This window comes from Ambystoma mexicanum, chromosome 6q (genome assembly GCF_040938575.1).
Source record: "Ambystoma mexicanum isolate Mex_15411 chromosome 6q, UKY_AmexF1_1, whole genome shotgun sequence".
NCBI lineage: Eukaryota > Metazoa > Chordata > Amphibia > Caudata > Ambystomatidae > Ambystoma > Ambystoma mexicanum.
In genome coordinates, this window is record NC_090937.1 from 52,715,753 (window position 1) to 52,730,346 (window position 14,594).

The following is a 14,594-nucleotide window of genomic DNA, read 5'->3' on the forward strand; positions in this document are numbered from 1 at the left end:
CCTTTAGTTTTGGCTGTCCTAATAAAATTATACGGTAACGAAAAATAGTGGACCATGTAGAAACCCTTCCTAAATCCCATCTGAAATGTACCCAACAAGTTTGTCGGACATACCCAGTTTTTCAATGTGTCCAAAATTAGCGAAGCAAAGATTGTACCCGTCAAGCCTTGCTAATAGCCTGAAATTCTCTGGTAAAGATCTTGTACCCTTGTTGTAGACGGGAATAAAATAGAACTTCGCCAAGAAGAGGGTATAGTCCACTCTTCACAGACTTGGGTGTAGAGTATGTGCAGCAATTCTGCCCAAAAGTTGGGCGCACATTTCAGGACAGAATTAGAAAGGCCATTAGGGCCCAAGGCTCTAGATTCCTTTAGGCTACACATTTTTGCTACAATATAGTCCTGGTCAAAAACTATATTGAATCTTTCTTTAGAATGTTTTCCTTCAATCACCAAATCCTTAGGAGCTTTAAATGTTTCACCAATGTAGTTTACCCAGATATGTTCCCCAATATCACACCTAACTTGCTTGGATTTATGGGAATTAAATGACCCAAGTAAGTTCCACATTTTGCTCAAGTCTTTAGTTTTGGCCCTCAAAAGTAAATCCTGCCATTGTGCATTTCCGTGTGAGAGCAGCCAGCCCTTGACCCATTTCCTATGCCCGTTTTTCACGAGTCTGGTTGCGCGCCACTCATCTTGCATGGCGTGTGCCATCTTCTTAATACGCCAAAACTCACCACTCATAGCTCTTTTCGTATCACGTATATGGTTTTCTCATAATGTTTGGACAAAAGAGTAGAATATCCTTTCTGAATAGTCAGTTAAGACATATTTTTCCCTTATCCAAACCTCTATTCTAACTGCATTTATTTGATCCAGCAACATTGCTTAATTCAAAATAGCAAACTGCCCATCCAGGTTATTCTGTTCCCCCCCCCCATGATTGATTTGAAGGTCACCAACTAAACCTACCTCGTCCCTGGGGAGTCAACCGGCCAAGGTGAGTGACAATAGCATGGTCACTAAATACATTTTAATTCACTTCTAGATTCCCAACAAATGGAGCAAAAAGTGTATTACAAAAAAACAAAACAAAAAGTCCATTCTAGCAGCTTTAGGCTCACTTTTTCAGTGTTTCTGCAAGGCAAGTCACCAATCTCACGGCAATGTCAGTCCATATGTTACTCTTCTGTGACAATATTAGTATCCATGTTTGTAATTCTATTCACATAATCCGTCTCCAGTATTTCATATTTACAACAGCATTGTGCCTTTAAATCTCCACCCAATATAATGAACTTCTGGGAACCCAGAGCTTCAATATCGCAAATAATTTCCAGTACCGATTCCAAAATGAGTTCAGTAGTTAAAAGGCCCAGAGGATCATAACTATTCATGATAGTTACATTCAGATTACTATTCGGGAGGCATGGTCTCACAGCCAACATAAATGGTCTCTCTCTCTCTTTGGTCTAATTCTTATGGCTTTTATACCATTTTTAACGCTGATAATAAGACCCCTGTAGGGGCGCCCTCTAAGCCTCTTTTCAGACATGTTTGATCGCCATCTATGTTAAGCTTCGAGATCAGCCAACATTCATGTAGAAGAAATAGATCATTCTGAAACAACAATTTTAGTGAGCCTTCTTTATCCAGTAAATGTGAGAACCCACGAGTATTCCATATACTGATGGTCCAATTTCAGTTGTTATGGCTCTTTGATCACTATTCTAGACCACCCAATTCGGCACTCCCAAAACATTTTCCTGCAAGGTGTTAAGATTGTTTTTATTCCCTGGTTTGTTACTGACAGACTTGAAAGACTCCCACAAATTACCTTCAGACAGTCTTAGTATCGACAGGGGTACTGGTTCCACTACAACGTCCAATTCATACCCAAGTTCATAATATCTAGCTTTATATGATCTCACCAAATATATGTTTCCATTGATGAGCAATGGACTCTGCTGAATTGGTGCTGGGAGTTTTTAACCAGTTCGAAGAAGTCAAAAACCTTCGTATCCAGAATTCCTAGAAGCAGAATTTTACGAGTCAAGTTTAAAAAAAATCTGATCTGTTGATGTGGGCTTTAACCTGGTTGCACCTTGTGTAGTAAGTTTAATAGTGAACGCAGGTTCATTACAGCTTACCCTTCCCTCGGCGAAACCGTCCTGGACATTTATAATGGTGGGGGGGGGGGGGGGGGGGCTCTAATTTGCGGCAGCCCACCAGTTGAAATTAGAATTGGTGGTTCCATCAAAGGCGCCTGTGCAACATTGACCAGTGAGGCAGGGAATTAATCGGCAATAGCAACTAGCTGATTATCCACCTTCACATTTAAACTTCTGTCACTAACCAGCCAGCTCTTTAGGAATCCTCTAGAGCTTGCATTCTTTTTCTTCCTTTCATAGCTTGGAAGCAAGACGATGCGGAGCAACACCGGTTCGATCCCTAGGTCTGTGCTTAGAAACCTCTGGGTATTAAGTGCGTTCTAAATAACCAATTATTTTTATTATTTTTTATCTTCTTGTTGTTCTTCCTACATGGGCCAGAAGCCACTATATTTACTTGTTTCTGTGCGACCATTGTTTCTTGTACCTGAGACTGAACATGTGCCTGACGATTTAGGTGTTTAATTTTGTTTACGTGGTTTCCTGGTTAATTCGTCTTGCTCAACTTGTGCAAGGCTTACCAAAACTTGCATTCTCATTTCTTGCAGCCAGGAGGTGACAACTATCCCTGTTGAGCTGGAATATATGATTGCATTGCAGCAGCAGCGATAAGATCATTAAGATACTTATCTCCATCCTCAGAATTTAAGTTTGTTTTAATATTAGATCCGCGCACAACCTCCTCCAATATTCTCCAACTCATACGCAACAATACTGTCATTGCAAATTGTAACACGGATAGTTGTGCTTGAATTTCACCATGTGTTGGCTCCAGAGCAGGAACCGTAGTTAGCGTACCAATATCTTCATCCACCACAAATTGGGTGTAGCGGATAGTCTTTGTGTACTGCTAATATTCAAGGGGGGGAGCAAGTATAACATCTGGAGTTGCATTATCATTTGTGCTTTGTGTGCTAATTCTGGCTTCCTCATGCCTCAGAAAGAACCATTATCGATAGTCGCAAATGAAGGATCAGAGATATTAACTAGGTTGTTATTCTCACCTTCTTTCTGTGGTAAGACCATGCAACAGTCTTGACAACCTACTATGTGCTGAATTACAGGTTCCACCGCAAAATAAGACATAATGGTGCCAGGACCCCTATCTTCAGCAACTTTTCACGTGGAGTATTAGGACAGTTTTTCTGAAGTCCAACTAAGGGCTTAGTAAAACAATTCAACTGAGACAGTACAAGACTACACTCTTAGTATGAAGCAGTACCACCTGAGTTCATGGTAGCATAGACAGAGCAGCCAGGCTTGCCTTAGGAGGGAGAGAGGGCTATATAATCAGTACAAAGAAATTGTAATACACATGGCCCAAAGAAACACTGAAACACTATGCATTGTGAAAATAAATGGTTTATTTATATACAAGTAGGCCCAGATAAGTCTTGGGGGAAATAAGTACTATCACATTATATGTAACCACAATTATAAAAACAACACTATGCTTGAGGGTGCACAGACCAAAGCATACAACCTTATTTGGAACACCTAACCATAGTTCTAGGGAAGTCAAAACCAATAGTTACTTTAAACACAACATACAGAAAAAAAAGAAAACGAAGCCCAGCTCAAGAAAGGACGTGCAACATCATAATTACATCATAGCATTATCGTCATCAGTCATCCGGCCAACCTGTACCTTGCCCCACACATTCCAACCCCCCCACCATAGAGGTTTCTAACCTCCTAGCGCTTCCAGGATCAGTGCTACCTTCCTCCAGATAACTGAGGATGATACTAGGCACATCACTCCCATTCATCAAACGTGCCCATAGCTCCCTCACTCCCAGACCATCACAATTACCAGCCGATATCACAGCACTCAATCTCATGACTGACAAGGTTTCGCACTCCATCAGTAAATGCTTCACCGTTTCCAACTCCCAATTCCCACAAAGACAACACACTCATTACACAGGATATTGCTCCATGACCCCGTGATTTCGAGTGTGTTGACTTCGTTGATTTTTACTTCGTTGGTTTTTAGTTTTAGATAATCCCAGACCAGCTGGTTTCCCACAAACTGCTGGATGTAAGCCGAAACCCCCAGCCTATTTGCAATATATTCAGCAAAGTGGAGACTATTACTCCTAGTGCAGAGTTTACTTTTATGCAGCTCTTGATGGAAAGCAACGACCTTGGATTTCATTTCCAGCTTCTAGCGAGAGTGGCTATACATCAATGGATTACTTAAAGTAATACAGAGTAGTAAACCCTAACAGTTGTACCGTGACGCTCAGCAAGAAATCACATAGTAAGTCAACTGGACAACAGTAAAACACTTATAACTCTGATTCAAGAGAAGTTATTTTATGGGAGTTGGACCTCGGGGTTAATATTCAATGATGGTTGCTTTTCAGTTCACAGACTGAGGGAAGCAATAAGTAACTTATTTTAGGATAACAGTAATACTCAAGGTAGGTAAAACCTATATACTTTTGTAAGGATTTACCAGCAACCTAAAAGGTAAGTATGACCTAGGCAGACTGATTCTGGACGGTTTAGCCTATTTGACCTAAAACAATTGACCAATTTTGTCGAATTTTGCATGGGTGATTTGGCCTTCGGGGCAATTTGGTCGCATTTATTGCAAAATATCAACCATGGAGAGCGGGGGTCCCATGTTTGATCTTTTGCCATTTTGGAGGTGTAGGGGTGTTTCCCGCTTCCTTAAAATTGGAGGCGGGGGACAAACCACCCCCCCCCCCCTAAAAAATAAATCAAAAACAATGTGCGTTTAAATTGGGACCCAAGCAAATTAATTTTCGGTCAGTTTGCCGAGATTAAAAATAATTCTGTCAAACATAGTCAAACCTTCTCACAGGCTAACAGCAAGTCAAGGGAAGCAATAGCCAATTGGGGACACTCATACAATTATCCTAACAGGAATAATAAAGTGAAATCAGCAGCATTACTTTTGGGAAGAGGGGAACCCAATTAACAGGTGAGTAAGTTAACTTTCTATCTACTCTGTTAGAATGGCGAGACAGTTTCTAAGGAAAGTAAGACTGAGAATACTTTAAGAAGGCACACAGCTAATTCAAGGTTACTAAATCCTCTATGTACTTTTCAGAATGGCAGAACATATTTAAGGCAAGTAATAACTTTGTGTAACTATTCACTCTCAGAGTTACAGTTACCAACTAATTAATTTACAAGTAAGTAACTTTTCAACACTTGGCTTTCTTTTCAAGGCAGACCCCTTAAAGTATCCAGCCCTTCACAATTCTAGTACATGAGTTTTCTCAGAGGCAGAAGAGGGACCCTAGTGGTCTAGGAGCCAGCTATGGCTCAGTTGCAGGAAAAGTTCAGCGTTCCATAAGAAGACTGTTCAAACGAGTAAGTATTTTACTTTAAAGTTAGTTGAGAGTCCAGGGACGTCAGAGAAGATACCCTAGGAGTATTCTAGCAGTGGGCCTGGGGAGATGGACAAGAGACCTCCCAATCACAGAAAACACCCCACAACTACACGTGAATCACAGGAGACTTAAGGTAAGTAAATACCCAAGCCACCACAGTACCTCAGCACAGCAGATGATTTTGCAGCAGGACGACTTCAGGATCTGCAGTCAAAAACCTGGTGGTTGAATTCCTTCACCAAGAAGACAGAAGACAGGACACTAATGACTTTTGCAGCCAGGATTATGGAGAAGGCTCTAGGCAAGGTTTTCCTCGCGGCTGGAAGCGGCTCTGGATTTGGTGCCTTTTTCAGGAGCACAGAAGACGACAGAATATCGCTGGTCAGATTCTCGTGGTTTGCAAGGTCCAGCACTGTGTAGAGGGGACCTTTTGGACTTGGTTCACGTCTCCGGAGGTCCAGCAGGATGCTCACAAAGTTTCTGAGAGTTTCGGAAGAGTGCACGGCAATATGGCTCGAGGTCCCAGGGTATTGGGGTATTGCAGCCCGCAAGGTCGTAGCACGGCGAGGGATGGCTCGAAATGCAGGTCCTAGAGTCTAGTGGGTCTCACTAGGCTCTGGGTCAGGGTCCTCGTTTTCGGGAGTCCCCAGGTCGATGGGTAGGAAGTGTACCTGCAGGCTCTGGTTACACAGTCGGCTCTCCGGTCACTGGAAATCATCTCAGTTGCTGTTTCCTCATCTTCTTCTTCGGATTTGGTTCCAGTAGTCTACTACCTCTTCAGCTTCCAGGATCAGACTTATGCAGGAACCCAGCCAATAAAACAGGCATGCAACATTCAAACTTTGGGATTGGCAGTCCTTTCAGGACAGCCAGCTGCACAGTTTGAACTGGATTCTCACAGGCAGGTTGGAAGACAAAAGGCTGCAGAGTTTTAGGGTCCTCCCTCGCTTCCTGCCTTCACAGACACTCTGGAGCCTGGGCGGGGAATCCACAGAAGGGTACTTAACATTCTTGGATTACCAGTTCTCTCTCTCTTCGTTCACCTCCACCCACAGCCTTGGTTTACTCTCCTGCCACAGTCTGCGAGTATCACATGCACATGTAAAGTTCATATGCCTCTTTATTAATGTTTGGGGTGCATTTTCCCAGCATGGGTCCCAGAGCCCCTTCACGTGGTTAGTCTACCAGTTATCTTTATCTGATCTACCTTCAAGCCACAGCCTTGGTTAACTCGTCTGCCAAGGTCTGTAGTATCCTCTATCTGTGCAAAGTTGGTATTCCAATTTATCTCTAGTTTGGGTATGTCTTCCTGATATGGGTCCCAGACCCCCATCACTTGGTTGCTCACAACGTTCTCTTAGGCTGATCTCTTAGATCCACAGCCTTGGTTTACTCAACTGCCAAGGTTTGTGCATGCCACTAATATTTGCAGAGTTCGTAATCCCCTTTATTATTGGTCGGGGTATGTCTTCTTGATGTGGGTCCCAGACCCCTTTCAATAGTCACTCTGTCCCTGTGGGTTTTCCTTTTGACCTTCCATGTGGTATTCAAGTGCTCTCTGGGTCTTCCCAACCCTGGACTAACCACCCTTGTACCTGTAGTGTCTTGGCCGTCTCCCTCCGGTTGGTTGCAGGTCTCCCAGGAGCTTCTCCGGCTTTCCTGGCTCATTGGGACCTTCCTCGGGTTCTGCGCGTCTCACTGGCAGTCTTAAGCAGTCCAGCAGCTTTGGTCACCGGCGGGTGTTTTCCCTCTCCTCCGATCTGCTTTCCACGTAGCAGGCCCTCCACGCATGTGCTTCCCTCCTAGGCACGGCCTGCCTCTCTGCTCTGCGGTCCTGCGCGTACCTGGGCCATTTAAGGAACTCATGGTGGCAACAATAAAGACAGATACAATCGATCACAGTTCAAGGGTGTTTATTAAACTATATGCAGGTTGGAAAAACGCCTAATCTAAATCTAAGATGGGAGCAAGCTACGACCATCAAATAATAATAAGGCAGTCCTAGTGGTGTCTTGTCAAATAAAAGGGCCTATACCAAGAAAAACCTATTGCCATCCTTATGCTAAATACAAACAAAGAGCGTGGGGTAGGATTCACAGGAAAGAAAGAAGTGTTGACAAATAATAAGTCAGGATGCGGTAATCAGGGGTCTCCCTTACCCATGTTTTGAGAACGGACAAGGTGGGATTCAAGAGCACAGCACATGCTCAAGCTTTACCAGCACTAGACTACAGTTCTGCTCTCAGCAATTGGGGCCTTCGGTGGTTAAGTCTCTTTTCTATAAAAAGTCTCTTGCCTCTGAGGACCTGATGTGTTCCAAACAATAAACAAAAGTTCCTTTCTGCTTGCATGTTGGGAGATGTCTTTTTCATCCCTGGATCCCCCTCTTTCGGGCTCAGATCCACAAACAGTTCTTAGCTATATCAGGACCTTCAGTAAGTATTTTTGCTTCTGAGGGCCTGAAAGGTTCAAAATAATAAACAGAAGTTCTACAAAAATTCTGAAGTTCTTTTAGGATTGTACTTGGGTGATACTACTTTACCCCTGGGTCCCCCTATTCTGGGCTCAGACCCCTCTCGAATATCAGCCTCCTTCCCGTCGGGTTCACTACAGCCTCTTTCACTCAATTTCACAAGTCTTAATGTCTTTTTAAACAAAACAGTTCACTGTGGACATCCCTCTGTCGGGTTCACCTTTGTCAACACACTGCTCACCAGGACTTTAGGCTTTGTCCCTTTTCTTCGGCATTCCTCCGCCGGGTTCACTCTTGCCAACTTTTGGCACACAGTTTCTTCTACTTTCTTAGGATGCAGGATTCACTTCCCCTAACGTTACTATCTTTTGCCAGTCAATCGACTGTACAGAGGATTTTACTAAACCCCTGTATGACCACTTTCACCCCTTTCTTTCCTCGTTCCCAAGGCCTTCTGGTAACGGTAGTTTGAACACTAGGGTATTCGCCAGAGTTTCTCGAGTGAGCACCCACGTGGTGCCGGATTCCTCCGCAGCTGGTTTTCCCCTCTGGTATGAACAGTTATTTGCACTTTTCTTCAATTAGCTGTTTGCTACTTTTGTTCAAACACAGTTCGGCTTCCTGTCGGCTCTCCCCTCGACTCACCGGCTGTGATGAACTGCTTGGCTTTTCTTGGTCTTGGAAGTCAAGGCCAGTACCACGGAGGCAAGCGTCTCTCCCTGGCTTGGTTACCAGTGGAGGAGGGCCTTGTGTACCGTTGACATCTGCTGCAACACACACTGGCTATTGTTCGCCATCTTGCGTTTCCTTTCGTGGAGGTTGCACGGGCCAGGGTCGGAAAAGGCAAGGTCGTGTCTCTCCTGGTCATCCTCTCGGTTCGCACTGTGTTTCTCCTCCTCTTGAACTGCTGTGCCGACTTAGCTCATACTGTGCTCTCGTGCTCCAACTTTTATCCCTGTGGGGAAGGGAAAAGGGCCATCAGGTGTGTATGATTCAGGTCCATTGCCTGACCCTTGTGGTGGGACATGTCAGGTAAACGGGTCTGGTGCTTGTCCGTTTTCTTTTGTGGTGTGCTAAGGTGTTTGTGTCGGAAAGGGGCGGGGTGGTGGGAGGGGTCTAGAGTGTTTGAGTATCCTACAGGATAGGATGGGGAGAAGATGTCATAAGGAAGGGAGTGGATGGTCAACTCAGAAAGGTAAGATTTATAGGATCAGTGAGATGAATGGGGGGATTGTGGGAACAGTAGTGTTTTATCAACATATACTGAAGTTTGGGAAAGAATTATCAGAGGGACGTGGAGAAGAAGGACTGAGTATTTGCATAGGAAAAAAGGAAACAGGGATTCTGGGAGACATGGTTTTCGAGTGCAACAGGGTTTCTAATGGTTTTACCTGATGTGGAGGGGATGTCAGACTCTGTTAAAAGGAGGTTCATTGGGTGGAAGGAAGTCAAGGTGGTACAGCCTACAAAAGCTTCAAGGACCTAGTCTTCCTCGTGCCTTTCTCTGGTATGATACCGCACCTCACCGGGGGCATTTGCCCGAGCATAACCCTGGGTTCCCCAACCCAGATGATTCTCCCTAGCTCGTCCACCCCCAGGGTTGGGATCGGAGAGCGCCTGGCCACCTGAATAAGGGATTCTCGAGCTCTACTCAGGAGAATACCCTCCGGTTTCTCACCGTGCACCCTCGGCTCCTGCCGAGCCGACAACAAAGACGCCATCCTTCTATTCCCTCGCTGCCTTTGAAAGACAGCTTACCGTTAAGGAGAATTCTTAGAAATGTGCTAAATCCTCTCTACCTTAGAGACCCCCATTATCTTTGCTGGATTTTAGGACTTCATTTTTAACCTGGAGAGAGAGTGAGACCCTTTTCCCCCCACTCGCTCATGTATTTTTCTGTGATTTGGACTCTGTGTTTCTTTTAGTTTTGGAGTCTGGCAAACTCCATAGGCATAATCTTTTTACACTGTGGCACACAGCACCTTCAGTGCAGTGGCACAGCAAAGTCTTTCAGATTTCCCAAAGGTTTAATTACCTTCTCTTGGATAAACTACTGTTTCCAAGAGCAACGAAGGGAAATTGACTTTACTTACATTTGTAACTTTCTAGACCCAGCACACACTATCTTACAATAGGGTGCTGGAGGGGTTACTTAGTATCCCCTTTGTCTAGTTTCTCATGGAACATTTTTATGTTACCCTTTCTACAATTAATGGCTGGTGGCAGTGGTTTACTTTTAACTAACGTGGTGTGTTTCTATTGCGGGCTGCGTTCGATTTACTCTGCGCGCCAAACCAGGTTTAGTCCCTTTGTTCGGTTTGTCTTTTGCGGGATTCACGAGTGAAGCCCGCCTTTGGCTCCAGGGTGTCTGGCAGGGGCAGGAAGTGAGGGAGGTGCCCGCAACTCCGTGCTTGATTCCCTTGGTTACAGGAATGCACCCAAAGGCGATTGGTCGGCTGGCTGTCCGGCAAGGACAAGCCACCCTGCTGTTTAATTGACAGCTACGCTGCAATGAATGGGAGAAACCTGCATAAAAGGCAAGGCTTTTTGGCTTGGAAGGCAGATGCGACCAGTGGACGAAGGAATCCGAAGAAGAACTTGGAAGAGATGCCTGCTGCAACTCCTGGACCACTGGCTTGCCCAGCAACGACCTGCTGCTGTGATGAAGCCACAAATTCACCTCGACTAGAGAAGCCCTGCAAGGACGACTTCTCCCCTTGAGTTGGTGGGACCAATCAACTCCAAAGTGAACTTGTCTGGACATCCTCTCGGAGCTGGCTGTACTTCCACTGCTGCTGCTGTTGGAACCGAAGTGCCAGGGAGAGGAACACCTGATTGGAGTGCATCACTTTTAAGTCAGACCCAAGCTGCTGCAAGAACCTCGGGACTCCCAGGAAGAAGGACTGACCAAGCCTGAGCCACCTCAACTGAGTGCTGGACCCCAGATGCGAGGAAAGTCCAAAGTGGTAGCCGAGAACCGCAGTGGTGCTATTTGCTAAGTGCCGCTGAATTGAAGTTTGCCCTTTGATGTTGCTGACTGTCCCATTGCAGTGCAGGAGTCCCCAGAAGTTCTCCCTCTTGTCCCCACGACTGAGGCCCGGGAACAACAGGATCTGGATAGCTGCACAGGAACAGAAGCCCGCTGGAAGAATTTCTTCTAACCTAAGGTATTGTAAAATTAAGGGTCCTTACCTCTTGTTGTGTAGACTTACTTGTTCTCAGTTGAGACTTGTCTTGGTTGCACCTGTAGAGTTGCTTGCATATTCTAGCTCTCACAAGCCTAACAGCTTGTGGCCCTAAATTGATCCTACTTTTTCTACCAAGACTTCGAAAACACTGTGCAAGACTTACTCACCTGCAAGAAGGGCTTCAACTCACCTAGACTTTTGCCCAATTGACATTGGCCTGGCCTGGCTCCCTGAATGACTGTTCTTCCCTCAGATTGTGTGCGTTTACCTTCCTTCCAGGAAAGGGTTCACTTACTTTGCATTGGGGGTCCAAAAGTACTTACCTGCTTAAGAATATTTGTGTGATCTCTTGTTTTATTCTAATAGCCCTTTTCTTTGACACCCATCTCAGTATTACTCTAAATGTACCAGTAATATATTAATGTCCACAGTGTCCTAGCTATTTAACTCACCCGAGGGTGTACGAAGTGTCTGTGTGTCATGCCAAATGGGTTCTTGCTGATTTAGAGAAACTAAGAGTGTGTATTTTGGCATGTATGTGTGTGTTACTGTTGAATTGCCCCTGCTGAAGAAGGCTTATTCAAACTGACAAATTAATTGTTTAATCAAGAAACCTTGAGTGTAAGTGTTTATTTGGATACTTGTCACTGTGAATCCCTGTGTAACCACCCTAATGCTCACATTGACCCCTCTTGATAGGCCTGCCTGCTCAGCCACACTACCAACCTGTCTAGTACAGACTTATACCAAAGGTTTGGTTCCTATTGCTAGGTGGTCAAGGTTGTTGTAGTGCACCGAAAGAGTAATGCACCAAATCTTGCCTAACACTGACTAATTGGATCACCCAAAAGGCTAGAGCATATGCCTTTGTTCTTTTCAGTGATCTTCACTACTTGCAAACTCTTCCTTGTCCCAGTAGTTCTTGCCTGAGATATGCTGCCACACACATGTGACATTGAATAGTTTGAGGAGCCAGTAATGAGACAGGGACACAGTGAGCTCATTGTTTGGATATAAGCATTTATTCAAAATGAAAGGGGGTTGGAAAGGGCCTCACTATCCCTACTCTAGGAGATATTTTGCTTCCTCAACCAGAACTAAAGTCTGTCCATTGTCAAAGTGTCCAAAACAAAATGTCATGTGTCCAAAATCCTATCCTTGCCCTCACATTCTATAAAACAACTCTAATATGTAAAGGGTAATGTCTTTGGTCTGGTAAGTGCCTAAACGTTCATGTTCAAATGAAATGTATAACCCCAACACAAAAGTTCCCAATGGATAAAAAAGTCACAGTTCCAGGGGACCACTCCCATCTGCAGGATTCTCTTCAAGACACTTCAAATTCTCAAAGGCATGAATCTTCCATAGGACTCTTTATTTTTGTGCATGAGTATTTTGGTGAATAAACTTGGATGCAAGTCCCAACTTTGTAGGATACCTGGTGTACTCCCCTGCCAGGTTCTTTTCCACTTTGCTTTCAGTTTTGTTTTTGCCTGATGTTTTCTCCAGGATGTCTTTATGTGATTTGTTTTGCACACTTGCAAACTTGACTTTGCCTCGTATACTTTACTGCCAGGGCTTTCCATGTGATTTACTGCATAAAATTGAAAATTAGCTTGTCTGTTATTCAGTAAACCGTTTTTTGGTAATAATGGGTTTCAGATCCCTACCCATTTACTTCATACAGGTTTGCCGTTCTTTGGCAGCATCCCTGGTGTCCCATTCTCTCTCCAGGAGTCACTGGTGTCCTTCAGTTACTTTGCGGTAGACAGGAGACAGCACTCTGATGTCCTGCCTCCATCTCACGGGCACCCCGGCTTCACTGTGCAGCGTCCACGTCCTTCACGTGTCCAGTTTTTCTCTGGGCTCTCGCACCAGGTTTGGGTGGCAGTGAGGGTGCATCCAGGTTCCTGCAGCCGCTAGGAAGCTTAGTCTTCCTTCCGTCTCGTGTTCGCCACATGGCGAACCAGCCTATGCAGTCCTCTGTCACTTGCCATCCTCCCGAGCCTGCCGGCTACACAGTCGCCTTGACGTCCTGACAGTGCCTCAGTCAACACTGCGAGGGCTCAACTTACCCAGGCAGCGTTCCTCACTCCATGCTGGGTAAAGCTTTTAAATGTCCTGGCACATATTGCATGCTCACAAACTTTAGCGTATTTAGTGCTTCTCGTCCGTGGTGATCTGCACTACTCTATTCAGCCTCCTTGTCACAGTATTTTGAGATGTATGGGAGTTCTAGGCAGTTCTTGGTGTCTTGTGGATAGAGTACTGAATGGTGTAACTGGAAGGTTTTATGGATGGTTGAAGGTAATCAGCACAATACGCCATCAAGGCCTCCGGAATGGAGGGGGTATCCTTATAAGGGAAAGGGGGTTACCAGGCTTCATCTCGGTCCTCATCTCAGCTGAGGGGACTTTCAGGAGTGTAGTGCAGTCTCTGGAGTCCCAGGAGGATGCCAGCAAAGTTTTAGATGAAACCGTGCTCCGGTTGACGTTGCACTGCAAAATGGCACAGGACCCCAGGTATTGGTGAATTGCGGGCGGTGGAGGTCCCAGCTCTTCCAGATCGAGCACAGAATGGAGTTTGACTTGGGACTGGTTAGGCCCACCTGTCCAAAGGGAGGAAGTAGACTGCTTTGGGGCTTCTCTGTCGCTCAGATGTTGATGTCAGAACAGCAGCGGTAACTCAGACGGCTCTGGTGGTCGCTAGAGGTGACTGTGGACGTCCTTTGAATATTCAGTTCCAGTGTTGACTCCAAGTTTCTGCTCCAGGACCCTAGTCTTTTATGCAGGAAAACAGCTGAGCCCACCAATCACCACACATGAGTTAACTTAAACTTAGGGGTGGCTGTCCAATGGGACAGCTAGCCTTCCAGCACAAACTGCTTCGATGCCGGCACAATGCAGGACAAAGACATGGGGCGTTTCGGTCACCACCCCAGCTTCCTGTCCTTTCAGGCACTCTGCGAGCCTTGGCAGGCTTTGCAAGGGAAACCTGCCAAATCCAAAAGACCCACCAGGACCTCCCCCACACCCAGGCATGTCAAAGAAGGCTCAAGTAAGAACAAGGCATCATGAACAGAGCTTAAAAAAAGTACAGCCACCATTTTAGGCAAATGGTGACCCCCTGGATGTTCCTTACCCCTGCTGCCAAGGCATCCCGTGACAAAAGTCAATAGTCATGCAAAAAAGTACAGTGCCACCAGCCTGTCAGATGAACTTATAACAGTAACTAAAAGTTACTGAAATAGTGAGAAAAGGGAGACCATGTTTCCCCTCAGCACTCCACATAAGGTTGGGGTGTGCTGATCTCGCAACATAAAATACAGGAGGGGCAAAAGGGTGCCCCCCACTGTCCTAGTAACAGGAGTTAACACAGTTAAAATAAAAAGG

The 14,594-nt window shown here is 45.3% G+C and overlaps 1 protein-coding gene across 4 annotated transcripts in view; it reads right to left on the reverse strand.

The window, feature by feature from the left end:
- The window catches only part of GNE (glucosamine (UDP-N-acetyl)-2-epimerase/N-acetylmannosamine kinase), a 540,721-nt gene that overhangs the window by 106,228 nt on the left and 419,899 nt on the right, over nt 1-14,594 (reverse strand). The window lies entirely within an intron of this gene.